We start from the raw sequence: 23779 nt of genomic DNA, 5'->3' as shown, positions 1-23779 counted from the left end.
CCTGCTGGTGTGCACTAAAGGGTCCCTAGTGAGCTTTAATGTGGTAGTGTTTGACACAGTATTCTGTTAAAGTGCACTAGGGAACATTACAAAGAGATCACTTATTACAGTAATATACACTCTTATATGTAATGTATACAATAGATGTTACACATTGTGATAGACACAGAGAGTTACTACATCCCCTGAATTTTGGACAGCCACATAAAGCTCAAACATTGCTAAAAAAATAAATCAGTCCTGAAACATGAAATAAACCCTGAATGACAGATGTCCAAGATATAGAAAAATGGTAATGTTTGCAAAATTGTAAGCCACTGACAATAGGACATTATAATGGGAAGAGTCAGGCAACCTTAACAATATATAGTGCTATCCACCCTGCCTAAAATTATTATATTTCTCCCCTGCCTTTTGCATGTCACTTGTCATCTTAGATTATAAGCTCTTCAGGATGGGGATAGTGCCTTTCCATGTGTCTATATACTGCCTAGAAAAATGGGTCCCCCAACACTAATTGGAGTTTCTGGGAGCTGTTACAATATAAATATGAATAACAAAATAAGAGCAATAATAAAACAGGTGAATTAGCTCTGCTGACATGTAGTGCTACCGCTGCTATAACTTACACACTACAATTTGGAGACTCTTCAAAGAATGCAGAGGTATAGGAATAATGCACTGAAATGAATACATTTATTCTACATCACATAGTATCCATTAGGAGACTTTTATGACCACATTACTATGTGCTTTGTCTTCGGACAGAGACTTCTCTGGCTCTTCCACCCATAAGCACAGAAAAAATACTCACCACACTCATTATCAGTCTCTTGGCTCTGATTTTTCTCTCTGATGTACAGCTATTTTACGTTGGATCTCAGCTCCAATAAAATCTATTACTGTCACCTCTTCTGTAACAATGTCCTGTAGTCCTGAACTGGCTGACACTCTGAACAGTGTTTTTATTATTGGGCTGAGGCAGCTGCGTAACTAGAAATTTTTCAGTCGAGTGGGCTGAATTATTTGTTTTGAATATTTGCTATGAAGTTATCCCTTTTTTGTTTAGAGAATAATTTTCAATTCGTTTAATAAATAATTTTCATTCTATGTGGTATTTTCTGAACTGTTTGCTTTGTCTTAGTGAGTGATAACATAGAATCGATTCTGCTTGCTGAACAATTTTTAGACAGCCGAATAATGAATAAGAAAGAACAACAACAATGAATTTATGGTATAATTTTTAAAACACTTGAAGGTCTTGAGTAAAACTATGGATAGGTTTTGGGTCTCATAATCACTGTCTCCAAATAGACAACTGTCATTTAACACTTGCAACAGTATGAACCCACAAATCATAGCAAACCTGAGTCAGCCCTTTTATTCAAGAAAATACTCAAGAATCATTTGGTAAAACCATTTGACCAGTTCTACGGAATACAGCACTCTGAAGTGATCAGACAGCAAGGGGCAAAATGTGTGAAGTACAGATTGATAAGGAGAGGGGCTAGGAAAAACATCTATTCATTATGTAGGTAATAAAGATTTTTGCAAAGGCTTCTAGGGACAGTTTTAATATTTTACGTAGAGGATGAGATACACATTTGGACTCAGGTAGTTGTAGTGACGAAACATTGCTGTTTATCGGTATTTTTTAGGACAAGGGTTATCAGAGAATCACAGAGTTAGAAGGGCCCACAAAGGTTATCTAGTCTAACCCTCTGTCAAGATGCAGGATTTAGCTCTCAGGGAGACTTGTAACATGCTGACAGCTCTGAATATTTGCTAATTACATGCGTTTCAAAGCACAGAAGAGTCCCTGGTGCTATTTCCCGAGCAACAAGAAATGTTTTGCTGCTCCTTACTAACAAATGCAATCGTTAAGTTACAATGGAAAGGTGTGTCCCACCCATCTTTAGTTCTATAAAGTGATCAAGGGGACCCCTTCCAACAGTGATGTGCAGGGTGGATGGAGGTGGGTGGGAGTGATGAGGCTACTGATAACATGCTCTCCCTCCCTCTCTAGGGGCAGGATGTTGTGGGAAGATGAGCTGCTTGCAGTTGGGAAGAGGATCCTTCCTGAGATCTTCAAAGGAGAATCTGTTTGCCTTAGGGTCTGACAATCCCTACCCAAGCCAGTTCCTCTATGTAGCTCCCCCTTCCACACAGCTAACTAACAGCTGAAGAGGCTTTTAATGTCTTCCAATGACAGCTACTATAGAAGTGCTCTTGTCTGCACTGAGTTTTGAAACTGTAGTGGGTGTCAGAGGGGAGGCCCTGGTAGCATGGCTCCTCAGGAGGCAGTGCTCAGAAGCCCTGGATGGCAGCTGTTTCCTTCTACAAGCTACTTCCTTCACCTCTCCCAGCTTTGCTGCTTTTGCCACTGCCTGACCCCAGTCCCTGCACGACACCCCCAGTTCTGGCTCAAAATTCAGTGCAGACAAGCTACTATAGACATTCTCTTTCATTGAAACACATTAAAAGCCTCTGCAAATATCAGTTAGTTAAGCCTCACAATGCTCCTGGAGATAAGTGATGTGAGGCACAGAGGCATTGACCCGTCCAGGGCCACACAGGAGTCAGGAGAAGAGGTGAAAGTAGGATTCAGAAATCTTTGAATCCAAGCTCACAGCTCAAACCACCAGACTGAGCATCACTGCTGACAGTTTGTTAGCCATTATGGGGGTCAGATTATCCCCTGCCTGATACATGTGTGGATGGGTCTTCCCTACCCACGTCCTCCCCACTTATGTAAGCAAAGGGGGCCAGCCCCTTTTGCAGCACAGCCCTTACACCTCAGGACCTGGCAGAGCTGTGCCAGTGCAGTCTGAATTGAAGAAGAGGGATGTAACTGGACGAGTCAAATGGGGTATGCTTGGCCATTGTTGTCACTCCTGGAGCCCAGTGGGCTTTACCTGGAAAAGTGCTTTTACTGGGCTGATGCGTTCATAGAGGTGTATGGGATAGGCAGCTGGGGTGGATGGAGGCTAGATGGGGTTGCCAATTTTGGGTGGATGTATTGTGGAAGGTTTCATTACACAACTTAATCTCTAATTCCCAGTGACTCCAGGACTATCCTGGCACACGGGCAACCCTATAGACCAGAGGTGAGAGCCTGTGTAGAGCCATTGTATTAGAAACAAACACAAATTGCTATTGTAAATCCATAAAAATTAACGGGGGACTGGGGGAGATGTACCATTTGAGAGTGCTTTTAACTCAGTTCTAATACAGACTAGATTTCCACTTGACAGTGACCTGTTAAAGAGCTGAAGCACAGAAATGTATTTTGCTTAGGTGGGATTTACATAAATTATGATGGATGAAATTTGAAGAAAGGTCTTTTATTCCTGCACAAGGACAAGCACCATAGGCCTTGGTGCAACAAAGCACTCACATATGTGCTTAACTGTAAATATCTGAATAGTCCTATTGATTTCCCTCGCTTCCTAGAGAAAGGCCTGTTGTAAGTGGTGCTCAGTATCTGACAGGACAGGGTCCACAGTCAAAAGTCAGAATAAAACTGACTCTCAAGTCACCATTGCACATGGAGAAAGATTTGTTATATACATATGTGCACACAGCAATAAACATATGACTACCCTATCTTGCATCCACCCATTTTCTAATCCTGACATACATCTATCAAGCCTCCCCATCTTCTTTTAGTTTGTTCTTAAAAAGAGGCTGAAAAAACGTTACTATTTTTCTCTTGAAATTAGAGGAGAGCTCTCCTATAAATATACCTTCTCTTGAAATAAATTACATAAACACAACCTATCCCCATCAAATAAATACTCACTTAATGTATGGAAGTTGCTACTAACACCTTCTTTATAGCAACTAGGCCCAGGGAGAAGGAATGGTTCACTGAATAAGGGTCTGGCCAAGAGACTTGGGTTTAATGCCCTGCTGTATGCAGCTCTTCTTCTGTGACTGAACCAGTCATTTGGGGACAGATTTTTCAAAGAGACAGAGTTATCTAATATCTAAAACATAGGGATTTACCTTGTAGTTATTAAGCTGGCAAAACAGCTACTGACATTAACAGAAGTGTGGCGTATGTAAGGATTTAAGAATCAAGACCTTAAAGTGGATGCGAAGAAGCAGCAGAAATAAAATAGATTCTGACACCAAAGCTTTCATATAAACTAAGAAAAGTTCATTGGTATTGTATAAAGATCTTTGATTAATTGAGGATTGTAGGTATTTCTCATTAAGGTAAGAGATATCCTAGGCATACAAACGCTAGGGCTCATTTATGGAACCCTTACTCTTGTTCACATGAGCAATCCAATTGACTTCAGTGGCACTACTCATGTTAGTAAGCATTTACTAGTGTGAGTAAAGACATCCTTTCAGGCCTCTTAAGAATATATCTTATGGATAAAACCTTGCAGACAGAGTAGAGTGCAAGTGGTGTTTGAACATCAATGTTCCTGCCAGGTACTCATTGGTCAGTTAAAAAAAAATAGACACAATCTATGCAGTCCCCAAGAAAATCATTTTTATAGTTCCTGCTGGGATACATAAACTATGTTCCTGTTAGGACACACAATACTACCTAACTACAGAATAAAAAAAAATTGTTTACTCTGTGAACAAGAAGTCCTTTAAAACGTACAATATATCATTCTTTACTTACATTTTCAAAAGCATGCAGTGTACATCATGGTAATGAAGATGGAAAACTATTTTCCATTAACAGAATATTAATAAAGAAAAATCAGCACAATTCAGGTCTAAATTTCAGACTTAGTTCAGCTTCATCTCAAGGTTTCAGGAAGTTACATGTGTATGTTCGTTTTACATGGATAAAGTAAATCTTTGCCCTGTGGTCCAAGAATGAAAATAGACAATTGCTTCTGGGCAGTTTAGCTTCACTTAGCCTCCTGTCCTAGTAGTCTTAACCTGCTGCAGTGTGTTACGTGGTAAATTTCTGAAAGGGAAACTAGTAACTGGCTCCCATTAACACTGTTTATCACAGAGAAGAGTAAAATTCTCCATCTAATTTGCTGTAGATTCTATAAGATGAATTGCAAATACCACTGCTTTTTTCTACTATAAAGTAAATGGAAAATAATAGAAATATACACTACTATATTGTACCATATACAATATTTACTACTGAGATGTTTACAACCCACACCTTCCCAATTACACATGTGCAATCCTCAGTGTGCCTTTACCCACAAAGTGCTTGAATACATAAGGTTAGAGATGGTTGGTGTAATTTAATATATAGGCAAACATTAGATTTTTCAAGCCCAGACATATAACAGAAGCGTCTTTAAATATATATACTTTTCTATTTGGTTTTAAAATTATCTGCTCCTCTCTCCTCCACTGATGGCTAAAAGGTTCAGGGAAGAGGATGGTCTTGAACAACTGGCACAAGATATTTATAACAACAAGATATTTCCCTCTGCATTTCGTTTTAGCATGTAGGGAGAATAGTAATTGTATTCAGACTTGAAATGGCGTGGGTTACGCAGTTCAGAGCACAAGCACCTGCAGCAAATTAATTTGTTGTAGCACGTTAATTATCTCATAGCTCCTATTTAGGTTGCAGCTGTTGCTATTATGTTAATAATATTTTTATAACCACTATACACAACAGGTTATGGTAATACTAGAAAATTCTAGGGGTTCGGTGTGTCTGGGGGGGTGGTTATTTTTCAGAGCAAAATGGGGATCAAAATTAAACACACTAACATTCATCGGGCATTTAGTATTCTATTTATTAACTGATTTGAAAGAGAATGGGTAACTGAAATTAGAAAAGAATAACAATAGACAAAGATGGCGCGTGCAGAATTTGTGAAAGCAAAAAAGAAGAAGGGAGGGGGAAAAAAAGAGAGAGAGAAATACCGAACACCGCAGTGCTGGGTGGTGAGAGTTCGGGTGGGGGTGGGGAAAATGCTGCAGTTTTCATGAAATAATAAGGTGGAAAAAAAGGCATACAAAGAGTAGGTTTTTCATTGTCTGTAAAATATAAACACAGATGAATTCTGTCTTTGGTTTGTTCATGCTTTTCACTCTGCACAGCAGGGATGTTCTTAAGAAGTTGCCCTCTGCGAAATTTCACTAAATGGAAACCGTGGACCCTGCATGATGTGATTATAATCACACCAGCCATTCTTTTTACATAATTTTTTGTTTAAAATCCAGTAATGCTTCTTGCTTTTAAAATATATATCTATATTTATATGTGTATCTCAAACTGTGCTGTTTTAAGTCTCTACAGCAAAGTGTGAGCTGACGGTAACTGGCTATATCCCATCTACAAATCCCAATGGCTCAAAAACAATATGAAAATTTTTAGCTGACAAGAACATGTCTGCTGCCTGCAGTCACTGCAATAGCTCACCATGTTGCCTACTAACCAAAAGATCAAAAATTATCGATTTCATGGCGCTGGGTGCTCGGGATAGGAAAGCTACTTTAAAATTTGCATTATTTAAAAAATGAATTAAGAGAAAAGACTCATGTTTTTAAAACACTTTGGAATGTAAAAATGGGTTTATGTTTTAATCTTATCAATGATTTATTATAATTCTCTTATTTTTAGCAGCTGGGGTCTGGAAATGATTTTTTTTCCGATGAATTTAGGATTTTGCCGCAGTGTACATCTGCAGTCCCAGAATCCTCGGGTAAGATAATCCCTCTTGCGTTGGGGAAACGCCTTTAACCTTTTCGTGAATGAAAAATCCGCAACCATTTTGAAATAAAAAGGGGGAAAGAATGATGTTTTCTAAGAGCTGGAATGATATTTACTTGGCATTCAAAGACCACTGAAACGAAAACATACTGTAAGCGCTTTGTATCATTTCACTATGTAGCTGTTGTCACCATTACTCATACTCTTTCAACGATGACCGTTCATGCATACTTCTAGAATATAGTAATAACCATACTTCATGCTCCTAAAAATTCAAAACCAAGATCTAGGATGTGTACTTGTGTATAATTACAGACCTGCCATGAACTACTACTACTACACTGCAGATCCAAATGAAAGTTTTCAGAGCAACTCCCATTGAATTTGCCCAGTGGAATCTTAGTTACTTGCTTGTGCGAGAGTAGCCAACTTTGTAGACTGACAAGAGGTATTTACAACTACTTAGCCTTTTCAGCTGGAAAGAAATCAAAAGATTAAACTGAGCTATGAAACGTACTGAGAATCTGAATTGCTAGTCCAAAAATAGCCTGTTTGATGTCTGTTATATGCAACTCTTATCTTAATGTCTACTATTTTGAGATTACATATTAATTAGGAAAGGTCATTCTAAATAGGAAAATATATCCTAATCACAAGAAAACAGGCCTGAAATGGAACATTTTTTAAATGCCAATTCAATTTTAATGTTTCTTTATGGTCACATATAGCATTCTTCTTTCTTCAGTGCTGACATTTAAAGGGTTACCCATATGAAAAATAAATGGCGTCTTCTGGATGTTGCCGTGTGGAGGCGCGGAGGTAGGTATTGCACCTTTGCGTCTATTGTTTTAGTTTGCACTAGTTTTTCTGCAAGGCAGGGTGAATAAAGCAATCAATCATGCATTCCTTTAAACTAGGAAGGCAAGGTATATAAACCGGAAGAGTCAGACATATGTTTATGTACATTTTTAAATGAAAACTTGGGGTGTGTGGGATACTAAATATGACAAAATTCAAAAAGAGAACACTCCTGTGGATTTCTGTTGGCCTTGACCATAATTATCCATGGTTAATATTATAAAAGCAAAGCCATCTGGTTATTGATTTGGTTAGTAGTTAAAATACACACATTTGGTAAAGGCAAAACTTCCACTTGTTTGTGTACTTTTACTGTATCTACTACTTAATATGCCAATAATCAAGTGTTCTGATGAGTAATGTTTCATGCAAAATTAGTAAAAGACTTTTTTCAGTTTCTGAAGCACATCTGAAATATAAACTGCTGCTGGCTTTCACACAAATTAAGGTGGATAAGAGAGACTATTCATGTATCTAGAAGAGAATCAAAAATGAAAGGTTTTTTTTTTCTAAAACAAACTATTGGTTATTAGTGACTATCTCTGGTCACTCATAACTATTTCTAATATTTAGAAGACTATTTAGAGAGGGCTCTATTTTATGTCACTTCAACCAGACAACTAGCTGTTTTAACCTGTTATTTTTGTACTAATTTCTTAATGTTTTACTGTCTGCCCTCATTTTAAGGAGATAATTTACAACTATAACTGCAAAAATGTTTGTCTTGTTTTAGAGAAAAGCAAACATGACCAATATTTGAAACTTGGCTATTTCTTTTTCTTTCTTTGTTAAAGTATCCGCTAACAGATAGCTCTTGGCTTTACTACAGCAAAGTTTCTGTCTTGTATTAATAAAACATATTTACCAACTATGCCACAAGCATTACATTAGTTAATCCTATGTCTCAAGTAGAATGTTTGAACACTATGAGCATTTGCTTTACTTTTTCCTCCCATGCGTTCCGTCAAATTGCAAATATGTTTTTTATACACTGCACATTTAACTTCAGTGGAAGAATTTTTTTAAAATGGCAAACATGCTGTATTGTGCTGTTGCTAAACTGAACAAATAACTTAGCATTTTAACAATATTGTAACTGAGTCTTTAATCTGCACTCAAAATGTGCAAGGTTAAAAATCAATTACTTTTAACATCTGTATGGGAAATCAAAGATTCAGGCCCAATTACTTAAATATATGTTTAATAATTCATTCTGCTTTGAGTATGTGTTAGTACTATTGCTACTATTCTTTAGTATTCTAATATCCTTAACAAGAAAGGTGATCAATGAAATTTACCTTTATTCATATTTTTTCTGCTTAGCTGCTCCCTACTGTGGCGTGCATTTAAAAGTTGACTCTGCAAAACAAAGGCAAGGATGTCAAAAAAGGCTAAAAAAGACATTTGAATCATTATCTTTTTAAAATGTGCTCCTTTGCAGTGAAGATTTCTCATTACAGAAATACATACTGGTCTTGGCAGAATGTTGTTTGACTTTTTTTTTTTAAAAAAAAAAAAGTATGCAGTATAGTTAACTAACAAACACTTACCAAAACAAATCTATTAAAGTAATAATCATCTCAAAAAAGAAAAAAATTTTAAAGCTATATATATATATATATAAAAAATTAAAGTTTGGGGGCTAGAGAGAGAATAATAAACTGATTGTATGTACTCCATTGTTTATTGTGAATTCATTAACTTAAGCCCTCCATTCTAATAGCCTGGACAAAATGTTTCCCTTTTTCTATACTGTACCATATTACTTTGTATTTTAGAAACATTGGTAATAAAACAACATGATATTACAAGTTAAAGGAAATTGCAATTATAAGGCTTTTATATAGCTTTTAAAGCAGAGACTCCTCTCAGCTCTCTCCATGAAACTAATTATCTAGTAAATAGTTAACTGCTCATTAACTAAATACTGCAAACCAAACCTAATCAAAATTTAATTGCCTAGTGCCTAGATACAAAAGTAACTTAGCAACTCTGCAATAAATCAAGTACGGATTGTGACTAAAATATACAATATTATAATGCCCCTGAAACTAACTATAACGGCAACACAATCTGCTGAAGGCTTTCTGAGATTCATAATTTTAAAAAAGTGTTTAAACCTCCTTTAAAAGAGGATCATTCCAGTGATGTTCCTCCTGTCAGAAAGAAGAGCAGTCCACAGCTCTGAAGCCAGAAGCAAACAGATTTACCCTTCCTGGAAAATCCAGACTTCAGCATTCCCATTCCCTCAGACCTCAGGGGGTAGGATAGCACACAAAGAGACTCTCAAAGGTATCTGGGACCATGCAGTGCATCAAGGGCATTTAACTGATTCTACTGTTGTTATCAAGGACCCAAAGGATTTGCTTACATTGAATTTGGCAATAACAACACTTTCCACTGAGATTCTTTATGTGGAAAGCACTGTCTAAAAGTCTGTAATATTACCCCATTTTAGAGAGGGTGAAGCCAAGGCATACACGATTGGTACAGGTTTTGCCAAGGGCATGCAGCAAAGCAACTAGGGAGACAATAAGTTTCACAAAAAATCAAGTTCTTTTGCTGCTAGCATTCAACCTTACTCCCCCAAATCATTTTGAAATAACTTTGCTGTCATCTACACTGCGCACACACTATTTCAAAATACATTAGAAATAGTGGGTAAGCTATGTCAAAACCTGTAAACCTCATTGTGGAAGGAATAGCACCTATTTTAAAATAGTTCCTCTTAAGGGCTGCGTCTACACTAGCAAGTGCTTTCAAAAGATGTTTCTAATGAAGGGGGCTCCTTTGAAAGAGTCTGCAGAGCGTCTACACACAAAAAGCATTTTCGAAAGTAAATCGAAAGAATGTGGTGCTCCTTTCAAAATCGCTCTTCCTTTCGTTTCAGGAAGAGCACCCCCTTTTGAAAACGTGTGTAGATGCTCCGCAGTGCCCTTCTTTTGAAAGAACAGTCTTTATTTTCGATCCCTGGCCTGTCCTTTCGAAAGAGTGGGGGCTGTGCGGACGATCTCTTTCGAAAGAACAGATCACTCTTTCGATTCGCTTTTTTGTGTGTTCTTTCGGAAGAGATCTTCTGGAAGGGCTTCTTTCAAAAGATCTCTGTAGTGTAGACGCAGTCAAGATGAGGGATAGTGCTTATTTTGAAATAAATGTTAGTTGGGCTCAACAGCACCTAGTTCAAAATAACTTTTGTCATGGGTGCAATTTCAAAAGAAGCACTAAGGCTGCATCTACACTAGCAAATTCCTTCTATCTTTCGAAAAATCCCTCAGAGCAGCTACACACAGTGTCCTTTAGAAAGTAAATCAAAAGAATGTGGTGCTCCTTTTGAAATCACTCTTCCTTTCTTGTTTCAGGAAGAGTGCCCCTCCCCTTTTTGAAAGAGTTGTCTTCATGGCACCTGATTTTTTTTGATCCCTGGCCTGTTCTTTTGAAAGAGCAGGGGCTGCATGGATGCTCTCTTGAAAGAGCAGATCACTCTTTTGATCCACTTTTTTGGGTGTGGACACCCTCTTTTGAAAGTACCTAGGTGTATACATTATGTATTTTGAAATGGCTAAGTACTATTTTGAAATACATTTCTGGGTGTAGCAGCTTTATTTTGAAATAGAACACAATTGCAGGTACATGATCAGATTTACAAAGAAAGAGGCCCTAGAAAAAATAAGATAGTATATGACATAGCTATGTGTATGAAAGTACCTAGGAGTTTAGACTACATATTTCAAAATAGCTAAGTGCTATTTTGAAATAAATTTGTGTGTAGCAGTATTATTTTGAAATAGTTATTTCAGAATAACTATTCCAGCCTAAATTATTTCCAAATAGGGCTTCTCTGTAGATGTAGCCTTGGAGAGGTATTATAATACAAAATGAAAAATCCCCACGCTAACTGAAAGGTTTCAGCCTTCAACAGAACAGTTTTATTGAACAATAGAGATTTCACCCTGTGGGATGTTGGCCCAATGCTGGCTCTCAAACCTTGGGGGTGGGAGCCAAGGAGGTTATTTTATTTTGCCTGATTCTTGTCTTTGTTTATTATGAGGTTAGTGGGTGATTTTTTTCAGTCAAAGCAGCTTGCTGTGCAACTGTCAGGAGCTATAGCCTGACAGCTAGCATAAGGGTCCCCAGTACTTTCTGGGAATCAGCGGCAGAAAGGGTTAAGCACAGGGCTAGAAGCTGTGTTTTGGAGCTGGGAGAAATTGAAGAATGGCCCCAACAGGGCAATGGCTGCAAGAAGCAGCCTGAAGACAGGGCCGTGCCCTAAAAGGGCAAGAGAAAGCAGAGGCCGTTAAGGAGCCAACACCCTGAAAGCCCGTTCATTGATAATAACTGGAGTAGTAATAGAGAGGGAGCCGCGCTAGTCCATATACTATCAAAACAAAAAAGCAGTCAAGGAGCACTTTAACAAAATAATTTATTAGGTGATGAGCTCTGGTGGGACAGACCCACTTCTTCACTAACCGGAGTGTCTCAGCTGAGAAGCTCCCGCCCTGCCCCGGTTCTGTTCTGTGGATGCCCGGCTTTACCTGCGCGGAGCGGGCTGAGCAGAGACCGCCTTCGCTTCCACGTGGCCCCCTGGCACCCTAGAGCCGCTCGCCACTCGAACTCCGAACCCCACCCCTCGGGCTGACCGAGGCGGAGCCTGGGCGGGTGCGGCAGGAGCCAAGGTAAGCAGAGGGCCGCGCGGAGTTAGTGACAACGCGCCTTGCATGACTCGGAGCCCTGGCACAGGCAACGCGTGAGCGGGAGCAGCAGCGATTCACTTTCCTTCCCGCGCGGCAGAGTTTAGAGTTGCGAGCATCTTCCCTTCCGCCACCAACAAGTAGGACGCGCACCGAGGCGGCGCTGGAAACAACGCCCCTTTTGAGGCAGAGGTTTGTTGTGTGTTTGCCAGACGAGTGCACTTTGCTGGTGCAAAATCGAACGTGCAAAGAGCCTGTACGGTACATCCAACCCGTGCCCAATCAAATGCCCGTTTAAAACATCCCGCTAGTCCCAGCTGAAACATGCAAAGGAAGAGCCTCTGTGTAAACAAATACTCCTTGCAGCTACACGCTCAGATTCACAAAGAAAGGGGCCCTAGAAAAGATAGGTTGCTATATGGTGTACGAAAAACACTCCGAAGCAATACCCCGCGTACAAAAACGCAACGTAAAAATTACTTTGCTTTTGCAAAGCCGTAGATTAAAACATCCCCTAGGTTTGTTCTGAGAACTTGTTTTAACAAACTCTTCATTTGTCTCCGTGATCATCACGAAAATATGGCTCATAGTTTTTTTACTCTGAAGCGTATTTTGCTAGTGCAACAGGGCCCATGCAAAAGTCTGCCCAGGCACGCAGCGGCTGAAGCACGTGGAAGACCGCGCGTGCAGTGGAAAAGCTTGTGTAATTCCTAACCTTTTCCTTTGTTTTTAAAAACCCTCCTTCGGAAGGCGAAAAAACCGAGTTTCTCCCATACAAACCCTTGCATAACTAGATACTCTTATTGGCCGCAGCTTCCTGACAAATACGTCTGCAAGGACTGCAGAACGCGTATCCGCCTACGGGAATGAGTCTTGTAACTACCTTCCCCAGACTCCCTGCCACGAATATGTTGAAGGAGTGACGGAAAGGAAAGCAGGGGGCCGTGTGCCTCCAGCCAGGCAAAGTGTGGGGTGTCGCCTGGCGGTTTTGCTCTGAATCGGTACCAGTTTTGTTTTCTGCTGCACATCAGAAAGTTTAATCGGCGGCGCCGGGGCGTAGAGGGGTTATTATAAGCACTGCGCTGCGCAGGACGCCTTTGGGAAACACGACACCACTTTCCGCAGCCAGTTGAACGTAAAGTCACCAACCCCAGGCGGGAAATCCTAGTTGGTTGTGTGCGTGTAGACGGGTCTATGCTGGGGGAGGACTGAGGCTCATCGCTTGCCAAGGGGCTGCTGCGCCTTTAAGAACAACACACTCCACGCCCCCTCCTTCTCCGGCAGCAACTTCTCTCCCAGGCAGGAAGGAACCAGTCTGGCTCCCAACCTCCAGAATAAGGTGTCTCCGCCGCCCCTCCCAGTCCTGGCCTCATCACACCTCCCTTGCCGCTGGATCACTGCTCCCATCCTGCCTTGTTCTCCACAGCGCCCCGCGTTCCCAGACTCACCCCCACCTCTGCCCTGCCATTGCCTGCGACTCCCCCGGAGCCCTCCGCAGAGACCGGCTATTCTTCTGGGGAGACGGGGCGCTATTCTTTGTGTCCCTCCGCCCAGGGAGCCGGGCACTATTTCTCCTCCCCCTGCCCTGGTGTTGGGTGCCTGTGGAATGCTGCGCGCCGAGCCTGGCCGCGGCGGCAGGATACAGCCAAGGCCTGCGCGCCCTATAAGAACCTCCTTGCGAGCGACGCCATTTTAAGCCTCTCGCTCGTTTCGGTAGCGGCGGCGGCGGCGGGGACGGACCGGAGGCGGCCGCCGGAGACGGGGCTGGGGACCCTGCGCTCTCGCCTCCCCGCGGTGTCAGTGGCGCTCTCTGCTCGTTTCTCGCTTACGCGCCCCTGTCCGCCACACTTGGTTTGACCCCAGTCGGGGCGGGCGCGCGCGCGTGAGGGGCCAGCGGCGGAGGGCTCGGGGAGCGGGAGGTCCGCGCTGGGCCCGGCCGGGGTGGAAGGAGCTGTTCGGACGCGCGGTGGTGGGGACACTTGTGCGGCTCGGAAGGGGGCAGCTGCGCTCCGAGGCGCGTCTCGGGGGGCTGGGGGCGGGGGTCGAGTTGTCCCCGGCCGGGCTGGGAGCTTGGTAGGGGCAGGCCGGTGTTGCGAGGCGCTGGCGGGTTTTCCGCCGCCGCTCCGGTAGCAGCCGTGTGGGGGCAGGGACGTGGGTTCGGGTTAGGTTGTATTGGGTCGTTAGCCAGTAACTAACCCGCCGCCGGCCCATGGGCTCCGCTGTCCTTTGCCTTGCGGGCTTTTGTCTCCGCTGCGCGGGGAGTTGGGGGGGGGGGAAGGCTCCACGCCGCTGCGGAGCGGGGTCCGATCCAAGTGAGTTTAAAACAGCCCGAGTAGCTGGAGTCGCTTTAAAGGAGTCAGGCGGTTTGGGGCTCTCCTACCGGGCGCGGCAAACTTGCTGGGTTTGCTCTGAGTCACTTCAGAATAGGCAGCGTATTGTGGGGGTTAGAGTCCGTTTTAGGAGCATCTTTGAATAATTTGCTGTTATGCCCATTAATTTACATACAGCTTAAAAAAATTCAGGTGTGTGGGATTTATTGAAATCCCTGGACATTTTTGGGAGGAGATAACTAGGCTAGGAAAAAACAACTAGAAGGCTTCATCCCCTCTCCGACGCTTCCGTTGAAAGAAACTTAGTATGTTAAAAAGCTACGTGTTGTTTCTCAACGTGTGTGGTGGTTAGGGAAAAGGTGGAGTTCAATCCGATATGTGTTAGAATAGCCCCTCTGTGGCGTGTTTAAATCTTAAGATATTTTTTGGATAAAAATAGTTTGAATCGGTTGCTGTTTTCTTGATCTTGTTTCTGTACTTATTTTCTTCCCGACATCTGTGGACCTCCCCCTCCCCCAGAACGTGCAAATGGTGGATAGAAGGAGGTTGGGCTCTTATTATGAAGTCCATGAAAGGAAAAAGTGGGAACTTTGCTTGAGAGTAGTGTAGACTTAAATTTAGTCTCCTGTTCGAGGTTCACACAATATTTGCACCCTTCTGTGTAAAGAGTTATCACCTGTGCCTGGCATGTGAAGTCCACGAGACTTCTAGGCTATGCCTATAGGAGAGGCTTTTGTCTAGGCCTTTGTTGGGGTAAAACCACGAAGGGTCTATACACAAAATGCTCATTGGGCAAAATACGCATTGTACCCAATTTTGTCAACAAACTGCTGACATCTGTTGGCAGCATAAGTCTCCCCGTTCAGGTATAACACCTCTCTGGACAGTGTTCTGTTGACAAAACAACTGTGTAGATACTCTAGGGCCCTTTTGTCCACAGGACTTAAAGCTCACTGTGCAGCCCTGTTGCAGAGCTTCTGTTTGGCTGTTCTGTACAGCGAGGTCTGGGCAGTCTGGCTGCTCTATCAACAGAGCATATTGGGTCTACACAGAAAAGCAGATTAAAAAAAATCAATCTGTTGTCAGATGTTTTGCTAGAAATCCCTCCTAAGAGTAACTTCTGTTTGACAGGCTTCTTGTGTAGATGTAGCCCCTAAAGTCTATGACTAAATTTAAGACTGTATGGAAATTAGATTATTTGGCCATGTTGCCCATCTTAAACTCTTGTTAGTTAAAACTACTAATGTGTCAAGATATTCTTGAAAATCTTGGGCTGTTTAAAAGTGTAGCAGGTCCTTTGCTTGAGACAAGTGACTTTATCATCCAAAAGTACTAGTCTGCAAATCCCATTGATTCCAGTGGCAGCTACTGGATGTTTGGAACTGTTGAAAATAAAACTTGTTTAGGTGCCTACATTTGGCTTTTAAGAGTTGAATGACGCATTCTTAAATTTTACCATTGTATAAAATCATTTGTATGTGCTATTAAATGCAAACTATTTCTTTTGAGTTTAGTAGGCTAGTGTTTGATTCTGTAATTCGAGCAGCTTTCAAAATGTGGAAGTGAAGAGGTGTGCATCTTTTACATTGATCCTCTTACTCTTGACTGGGAAGTAGTTAGGGGAAAAAAATCCTATGGGAAATTCCCACAGGAAAGGTGGGATAGGAAATGGCCTCTTAAAAATGTTAGGCAAGACAAGGCTTCACTCTCAAATTAAAAGCACCCCATCAAGTTAATTGTAAATAGTATATGTTACACCTTAAAACTCAATTCTAGGAACATTGCATAAGAGTTGAGGGTGAAAGTTTTTTTTTTTTTATACAGCAAAAACTGGTCTAGGCTCTCCGCTTCTCATGTATTCATACAGTGGTTCTCAAATGTCATCGTACCATGACATTCCCCGCCCCCAATAAAAATTGCTACCCTGCCCCATAAAGGGGGAACAGTGATGGGTCTGTTTGGGGAGGCCAAAGCTGAAGCCCACAGGCTTCTGCCCTAGGAAGTGGGGCTCAGACTTCAGATTTGGTGGGTCCAAAGCTGACACCTGCCTTAGTGACCTCATTAAAAGGGGATTGGCAACCCACATTTTGAGAACCCCTGTACTAGCCTAATTCTAAAGTGATTATTGCTGTGATTAACTTAGGCCAAGTCTACACTAGACCTGATAGTCCACTTCAGATATGCAACTCTAGCTGCTGCAGTTGTTGGTAGAATCAATGAATTGTATTACATGACTGTTTTCATGGTAGAGGCACAAAATCAAACTCCAGAAGATTGACCCTGACTGGGTCGCTCTTCCCAGTAGTGTAGACAAGCCCGTAGACTTACTGAAATTTAAGCATAAGGCTAACAGTTTTCTGTGGGAAATGATCCAAATCAATAGAAGGAAGAAAGAAGGAAGAAAAAATTCATCAAAGGTTTCAAGATGACATGTGGGGTGTGTGGGTTTTTAAAAAAAAAAAAAAAAAAAAAGTGCCTAATTCTAAAATCCCAATTCAGATGCAAGGCATCTTATGTGTGAATGTCTTTACGCCAATTTCTTCCTACAAAATCCTAAATTTATCTGTAATTTTCATTGTTATAACTAGGAGTCTGACTTCTCATCTGGTAACATTCTCCAAGCTTTACCCAAGGAATTCTTAATATGGTCACTAACGCTAGAAGAAACCATAATGTGTTTGCAGACACAACTCCAGTTGCTGTCCGTGCTGATTCAGTTCAGTGCAGGCTGATTCAGGGCTTCCTGTGATACTGCAGTAAATTGCAATAACAAAACTTGTGCTTCATGACTTCATTAGAATCTGCCTGTGTTAGTAAATCAAGAGTGGCTTTAAATATTTCTCATTGTCTCAATGTTTTAAACTTCTTGACTGAACTATTTCTACTTTAAGGCATGTAAAGTGTTTTTTACAGAACTTGACTTGCATTTAGTTCTGTTCTAGTTAAGTTTTTTAAACATTTAGGATTTGTGAACTTTAGTGTGATAGATGCTGTCATTTGCAAATGAACGTACTCCTACAAAATTTTAAATGTTTGCTGCCCAGGCTGAGTGTAAGTTTTATCAAATGACGTAACTGTAATAAACTAGTGAGGCAAACTATTCTCCTTTTTAAACTCGTGCCTTTCTTGCTGGGCTGATCTAATTGGACATTGACATCCAAATCTTGGTATAAGGTTACATAAATAGAGCTGACAAATTTGCGACATGGAAGAATGGCAGTATTGCAATAATTCAGAGATTTATCAAAGCCTGCTACACATTCTGCTCTCTCCTCCACCTCTCCCAATTAAATCATCTTCCATGTGGGAGAGGTTCAAAACCAGTTGATCTGCTTTCCCAGTGATTCATGCAGTGTTCGCTTTCTTTTGTCTCTGGAGATACTGTCTGCCCTTTAAAAAGGGAATAAAGTGTAAGTGGTTAAACAGTGCAATGAAAATACTGTGAATTTGATTAAAAGTTGATAGGGATGCTTGCTTTGAGAGAAGTCTTTTGTGTGATATGCTAAACTCATTTAATATAACGTGAATAGATGGAAAAATCCATTGCAGCTTTGTAAGACTATTTGCCTTTGAGTCTGCATTTGTCTCCCAAGTAGAGCAAGAGAACTAAGTTTAAAAAATTGAATAAACATCCAAATACAGTAAAATTCCTTTAGTCTGGGACTGGACAAGTGCTGGATTACCAATTTTTCTGGACTATTGAATGTGACCATAACCTCCGCACCCTAGTTCAGACCCCCATGTCGCAGCTCACCCACCCCCATGCTCCCTGCATGCCCTGGCTCAAGTGCACCTCTTGGCCGTCTGCAGCCCTAACCCACCCCAGGCTTAACCCCACCCCCGATTTACACAAATTTCGAGTTACCTGTATCTCGATGGACTATATGTTTCTGTATGGCAGACTATCAAATGTTGCAGGATTATCTCCATAAATAGGACTGCTTTGGCAAGATGCCAGACCATCAGGATTTCTGGACCGTCAGAGTCCAGATTAGGGAGGCCAATCTACAGTAAAATTCCTTTAGTGTGACTGATACAAAAACTCTCCAAAACATTTTCAGGCTATTTTAGCACATCATGAATAAAGTGGGCCTCAGAACTTGTAAGTTCAGCTGGAGCACTGCCGCTGCAATCTGTACAATTTGGAATTGACCTAATTAACATTAGAACAGGTCTGTCCAGGTAGACTTTAACAATAATTAAATGAATATTGTAAATGTGAGTCAAAATGAAGGGTATTTGTAAAACAGCATGATAATTCAGTTTAGGACAAGCTGGTAAATGTGGCATGTTCATATTACATTCACTTGGGGCAAACTTAGAAGGTTAAAATAGAGCTAGGGTGTTGCAAGAAGAAGCTGTTTGCTAAATTGGAGTGATGTCCCATAACATGCTTGGATTTCAAAGTGTAAGGGAAACTTTGAGCTCTCTAGTTCTTGTACTAGATATGTGCAGTTACTACCATCAAACTACTGACTAGGTTAAATGAAGGGTTGATCCAATTTTGAGTACTGTAATTTTCTGAGCCGTGGGTGTTTGCCATAATGAAGGGTAAACAAATCTCTTAATAAGGAATGTTGTAGGTATCAACATGTAAAACATGTCAAAATTTAAATCCTTAATGCACTGTATTTAAACAGGAGCAGAGTGAGGGTGCAGCGTATGGGGAGGAAGGGTGTTGAAGGGGTATGGATTTGGGGTGGTGGGGTGTGTGTGTGTGTGTGTCTTACCTCTTTCTTTTCTCCTTGGGAGCATATTTGCTCTGCATTTCCCCACCACCACATGCAGGCCACAAATGTGGTGGGATGGCTGGTGGGAAGAACCTCCAGGCAAGTGCTTTGCTGTGCAGGGTTGCTTTCTTTTCCCTCTGCCAGGCAGAGCCTATGGGCTGGATGTGACCAGCAAGGTTCAGGGTTTCACCCTCCCTGCAGCAGGACACTGGGGGCAGCGGGGTGGAGGCTCTGAATGCAGGTGTCCCTTAATCACAGACACCTGGATTAAGGAGGTTCAGGTGTACAGTAGTGTCAAACTTTAAAATCTGAAAGCATCAACCTGGATTTTAGTGAAGTACTGGATTAAGGGGGTGTGTGTGTGGTGTGTTTAAAGTGGCTATATTTCCAGTTTACTCTAGTCATGCAATCAGACTGACAGCAGCAGGTAGTCTAGCCTTACAGTTTCTCTGTGTTCTGATGTTTTCTTTAGTCTACATCTGACTCTCTAATGGTTTACACTTTAAGATGTGGAAACTAATGTGGAACCATAAGCTATGTAGTGCAGTTCAGTTCTGTTTTTATTGCAAATATTTGTGAGACTCTGGCATAGAGTTGAGTTAGGTAGAGGCGGAACCTCTTGTCCGGCACCTTTGGGACTTGACTGGTGTCGAATAAGAGAATGTGCTGGGGAACTTGCAGGAGGTCGGTATTGTCTAGCAGCATTACCAACACTTCCACTGTTCGTTGGATTCTTAGAAGACGTCTAGGGGTAAATTTACAACTATGTAACACAAAACACAGAGTTGGGACTGGTGGCTATAAACAAACTTCATGGAACCATGAGAAACTTGGCCACATGTGAGTGGCTGTCCAGCTAACTAAAATCATGCTGGATTCCGGATGTTGCTAGATGAGCATTCTGGATTGAGTTTCAACCTGGAATGTACTGCTGCTATACTTCTGCATAACAAAGGACTTTGGTGCAAGATACTGATGTGTTTAAGATGCTTTACAAGTAAGGGCATGGGCAATGTTCTTTCTAATTTTTTCCACCCATGTGCACAGTTTTGTAGGCAAGGCATGTAAATATGTGAACCACCAATAGAAACATAGGCTGCTGGCTGTGGAGATCTGTGGGCACTTTGCTAATCAGCTGGGTGGCCTCCCTGCCACTTAACCTTATAGGGAACACTAGACGTGGGTCTACAGCTGTATTTTTTTTTTTTCTCCAGACACATTTCATTATAAGATTTCTGTATACAAAGCTTTAGAGGAGAAAACATTACCTATGCATGGTAATTAAGGAACAACTCTTGGCATGGCTGTCGGTCCTGTCTAGAACTTCTTCAATATGTTCTCTGTATATGTGGTGATCTGCAGTAACTTGAGTATCAAACTTCAGTTGATTTAAATTTAGGGATTACAGCTCAATATTGTGTGAGACTTTACCAAAGGAAGCAGAAGTACATGAAATTGATTTCAAACTGAATAGATTTCTTGAGTGGGCTTTTCTGGAGGGCAGGCATATAAGCAAAGGTTGAACAATATTATGGAAATAGGGTAATATGGGAATTGTTTATGCCTGAGTAGTTAAAGTAGCTGGAACTGTGAATGTGTTATAAGGGACCTTGTCTTGCCAGTTAATCTTTGCTTGCATTACCAAAGGAAGATAAATATCGGGCAGACATTTTCAAGCTCTGGAATACAAGTTTGGCTTGAATGGTGCACACATGCAGTGTAGGGATGGTCAGCCTGTGTAAACTGAGCACATGTTCCCTAGGAGTTAGTTAGACACACGCACATAAATATTTGATAGTTTTCAGACTTAGTTTGAAAAACAGCTACTCTAAAGTTCACTTGTAGAATCTTTGGCTGTGGCTGTACTGCCCCTTCATTTGAGAAGGGGCATGTAAATTATAGCAATTCAAAAATGCGAATAAGGTGCTGATGTGAATATTCAGCACCTCATTTACATAATAGCAACCACCCAGCCCATCCAAAGTGCTGATTTTGAAATGAAAATAGCTGTGTACCTGGCATTCCTTTGACAAGGTGCCCTGATTTTGAAAGCACTCTTCACCCTCCCCCCCGCCCCCCCCCCAAAAAAATCAGGGCAGTCTTTCAAAAGAACCCAGGCTAGAGAGCTATTTTTATTTCAAAATCAGCACTTCTGATGGGCTGCGTGGCTGCCATTATGCAAATATGCTGAATATTCATATAATGCCTCATCTGCATTTTAGAACACCCATAATTTACACACCCCTTCTGAAAAGCAGGTATAATGCAGCCCTGGCCTTTGGGTCTTAAACATGCAGGATATTTTTATTCTGATTATTGAAGAACTTTAAGCATAATTGAAGGAACAAAACAGATGCGTCTTTAACAAGCAACTATGCTGTGTCATTCACACTTCTTTGTGGCCCCACACTTTTTTTCATATTTTGCAATAAATAGAAATCTAGGATGATACAAGGTAGTCCTACTTTTAAGGGACGATATCTGTAGAGGACCTTACTTGCTGTATGTGACTTTTGCTTGGGAAGACCAGCTAAATCTTCATAGTATAGTTGGTCCAGTTCTAGAAATGATAGTCGCGACCTACTGTAGCAAGATTTAAGGTATGACTTTAAAAGTCTATTTTGTAGACGGGACAAATTCTTCATCTTGCTGAAGAATCAGTACATGTTTGCATACTCCTGATGTTGCTGTAGTTGCCGAGATTAGGTAACAAGCATGTGAACGAACTGGATTTGTGAAGTCAGGTTTTCCAATTAACACAATTTTTAGACTGCTGGAATGGCTGCAAACAAAACTGCTAAGGCTATGTTGCGAACATAGCATCAGTCTTTTTGGAGCGGGGAGTAGAGGGATTTTTGTCTTTGAAGTTCTCCATTTAATAGCTCTCTTCCACACATATGGTAAAGTGGAAAGCCTGACTAGTGTGGTGGCAAGTAATTTTTTGGTTAGGAGTACCATTGCATGTAGTGTAGAAAAGTGCTGAAGTGAGCAAAGTTCTTTCTTAGTGGCTGCAAACAGCAGTGAAACGCTTCTGTTAAATGCAGAGTTTGCTAATTAAAATGGTAATGCTATTTTATTGAACTTGATTACAGTTCTCATTCTGCCTAAAGTAACTATGGGAGAAGATTATAGAATGCCTGCTTGAATTTATGAATGTGAACTCAGAACTTGTAACTGAGCTCTTTCATTGTTGGAAGCTTTCTGTGAGGTAAAAGTCTTTAAAAATATGTATAATACCATCAGTACTGATGCCCCCTTTTGCACAGCTTTAGATTGGGTTCTCAAGTACATATGAGTAATCAAATCTAGTGTGAGCCTAGAATGATATGCAAAATTTAAAGAACTAGATTTTACTCATAAAATACTACATAAGTTACCGTATAAATGGCTTATATGGCTTTTATTATGAGGTCTGTGTTCTTACATCATGTATTGACTAGTTTATATACCAGGTCAGGTTTTTTTGGATAGTTCATTCGATATTTCTCAGCTAGCCTAGTATCCAAGTTGGAACCTGTATTAAGACATTGGAAGGATCAGCGTTTGCATGTATTTCCTGGCGTAATGGTTGCAAGTCATTGTTATCAAATGTCCTTGTAATGTACTTTTAAACTGAAAGAGTGCTTTTCCAGCATTGTGAAATGTGATAAAATGGTCATGTGGTAATGCTGATAGAATCATAGAACACCAGAAGTGGAAAGGACCTCAAGAGGTAATAAAGCCTAGTTCCTTAGGTGGTGGGTGGTGAGGTGGTGGTGTGTGTGTGTGTGGTGTGGTGTGTTTTTTTTTTTTTTTTAATTAGCTTAAATGCATTGGATTTAAACAAGAGCATCTTGGGCAAATGTACAAGTGATACTGTAGTAAATTTTTCTGAACTTGCAGTAATACCTCATCTGTAGCCTTTCATCACTTCCATGAGTAGGACGGACACTAGTCTGAATCATCTGTTGTACATAAATGTGTGCATCCTGCCATGATTTCTTGACTTGTCCCCTGTTTGTTTTGTATAAAACATCTGAAGGAATGTAAATTGCTGAACTTGCATTTTTTTCTCACAATTAGTTATCTTTTATGTACTGAATTGAAATCCAGCTGATAGAGTATTAACCAGTTAGGGGTTTTCTTACAAGTTTGTGGTTTTTGGTTTTTGTTTAGTTAAATTCTATTAGCTATAGTGAAGGAGAATTCAAACCTGTAAATCCTAAATACTGATAGGGGCAATCTGAATGTTCAGGTAATTTGGGATTAGTCAGATTGGTATCTTCAGCATGTGGAACCTTAATGCTCTGCATTTTGTGTTGGTGAGCAATGTATAGCTTCTGGTAAGGTGAATTGCCTGAAGTTGGATGGCATTAAAACCAACAGGTGGAAACTACATGCTATTGCATCTTTAGCTATAGTGAACTAACCTGTAAACACTACCATCATTTGGATATGTTATTTGAATCTTTCAGAATTGCTATGGTGCAAAACAGCTGATAATCAAGTTCCTGGTAACTCATGCACATCAAT

The 23779-nt window shown here is 41.0% G+C and overlaps 1 protein-coding gene and 1 long non-coding RNA gene across 7 annotated transcripts in view; one reads left to right on the top strand and one right to left on the bottom strand.

Moving 5' to 3' along the window:
• LOC142009738 (uncharacterized) overlaps nt 1–13738 on the bottom strand; it is a 28006-nt gene extending 14268 nt beyond the window's left edge. For 2 of the 5 annotated variants that reach the window (XR_012644553.1, XR_012644550.1), the window contains exons 1-2: nt 9640–9720; nt 8818–8878 (exon numbers count right to left, since the gene is read on the bottom strand). This is a non-coding gene — a long non-coding RNA (uncharacterized LOC142009738). The other 3 variants (XR_012644552.1, XR_012644554.1, XR_012644551.1) reach the window with 3 other exon arrangements.
• Nucleotides 13739–13883: 145 nt separating this feature from the next.
• Nucleotides 13884–23779, top strand: part of CTNNB1 (catenin beta 1) — a 31595-nt gene continuing 21699 nt past the window's right edge. For both annotated transcript variants that reach the window (XM_074988240.1, XM_074988239.1), the window contains exon 1: nt 13884–14003. The gene's annotated coding sequence lies outside the window, so the exon portion shown is untranslated. The remainder of the gene's footprint in view (nt 14004–23779) is intronic.

Source organism: Carettochelys insculpta, chromosome 2 (genome assembly GCF_033958435.1).
Source record: "Carettochelys insculpta isolate YL-2023 chromosome 2, ASM3395843v1, whole genome shotgun sequence".
In the NCBI taxonomy this organism is placed as follows: domain Eukaryota; kingdom Metazoa; phylum Chordata; order Testudines; family Carettochelyidae; genus Carettochelys; species Carettochelys insculpta.
The sequence above is the reverse complement of the archived record's forward strand: the minus strand, read 5'-3'. Positions and strand labels throughout refer to the sequence as shown.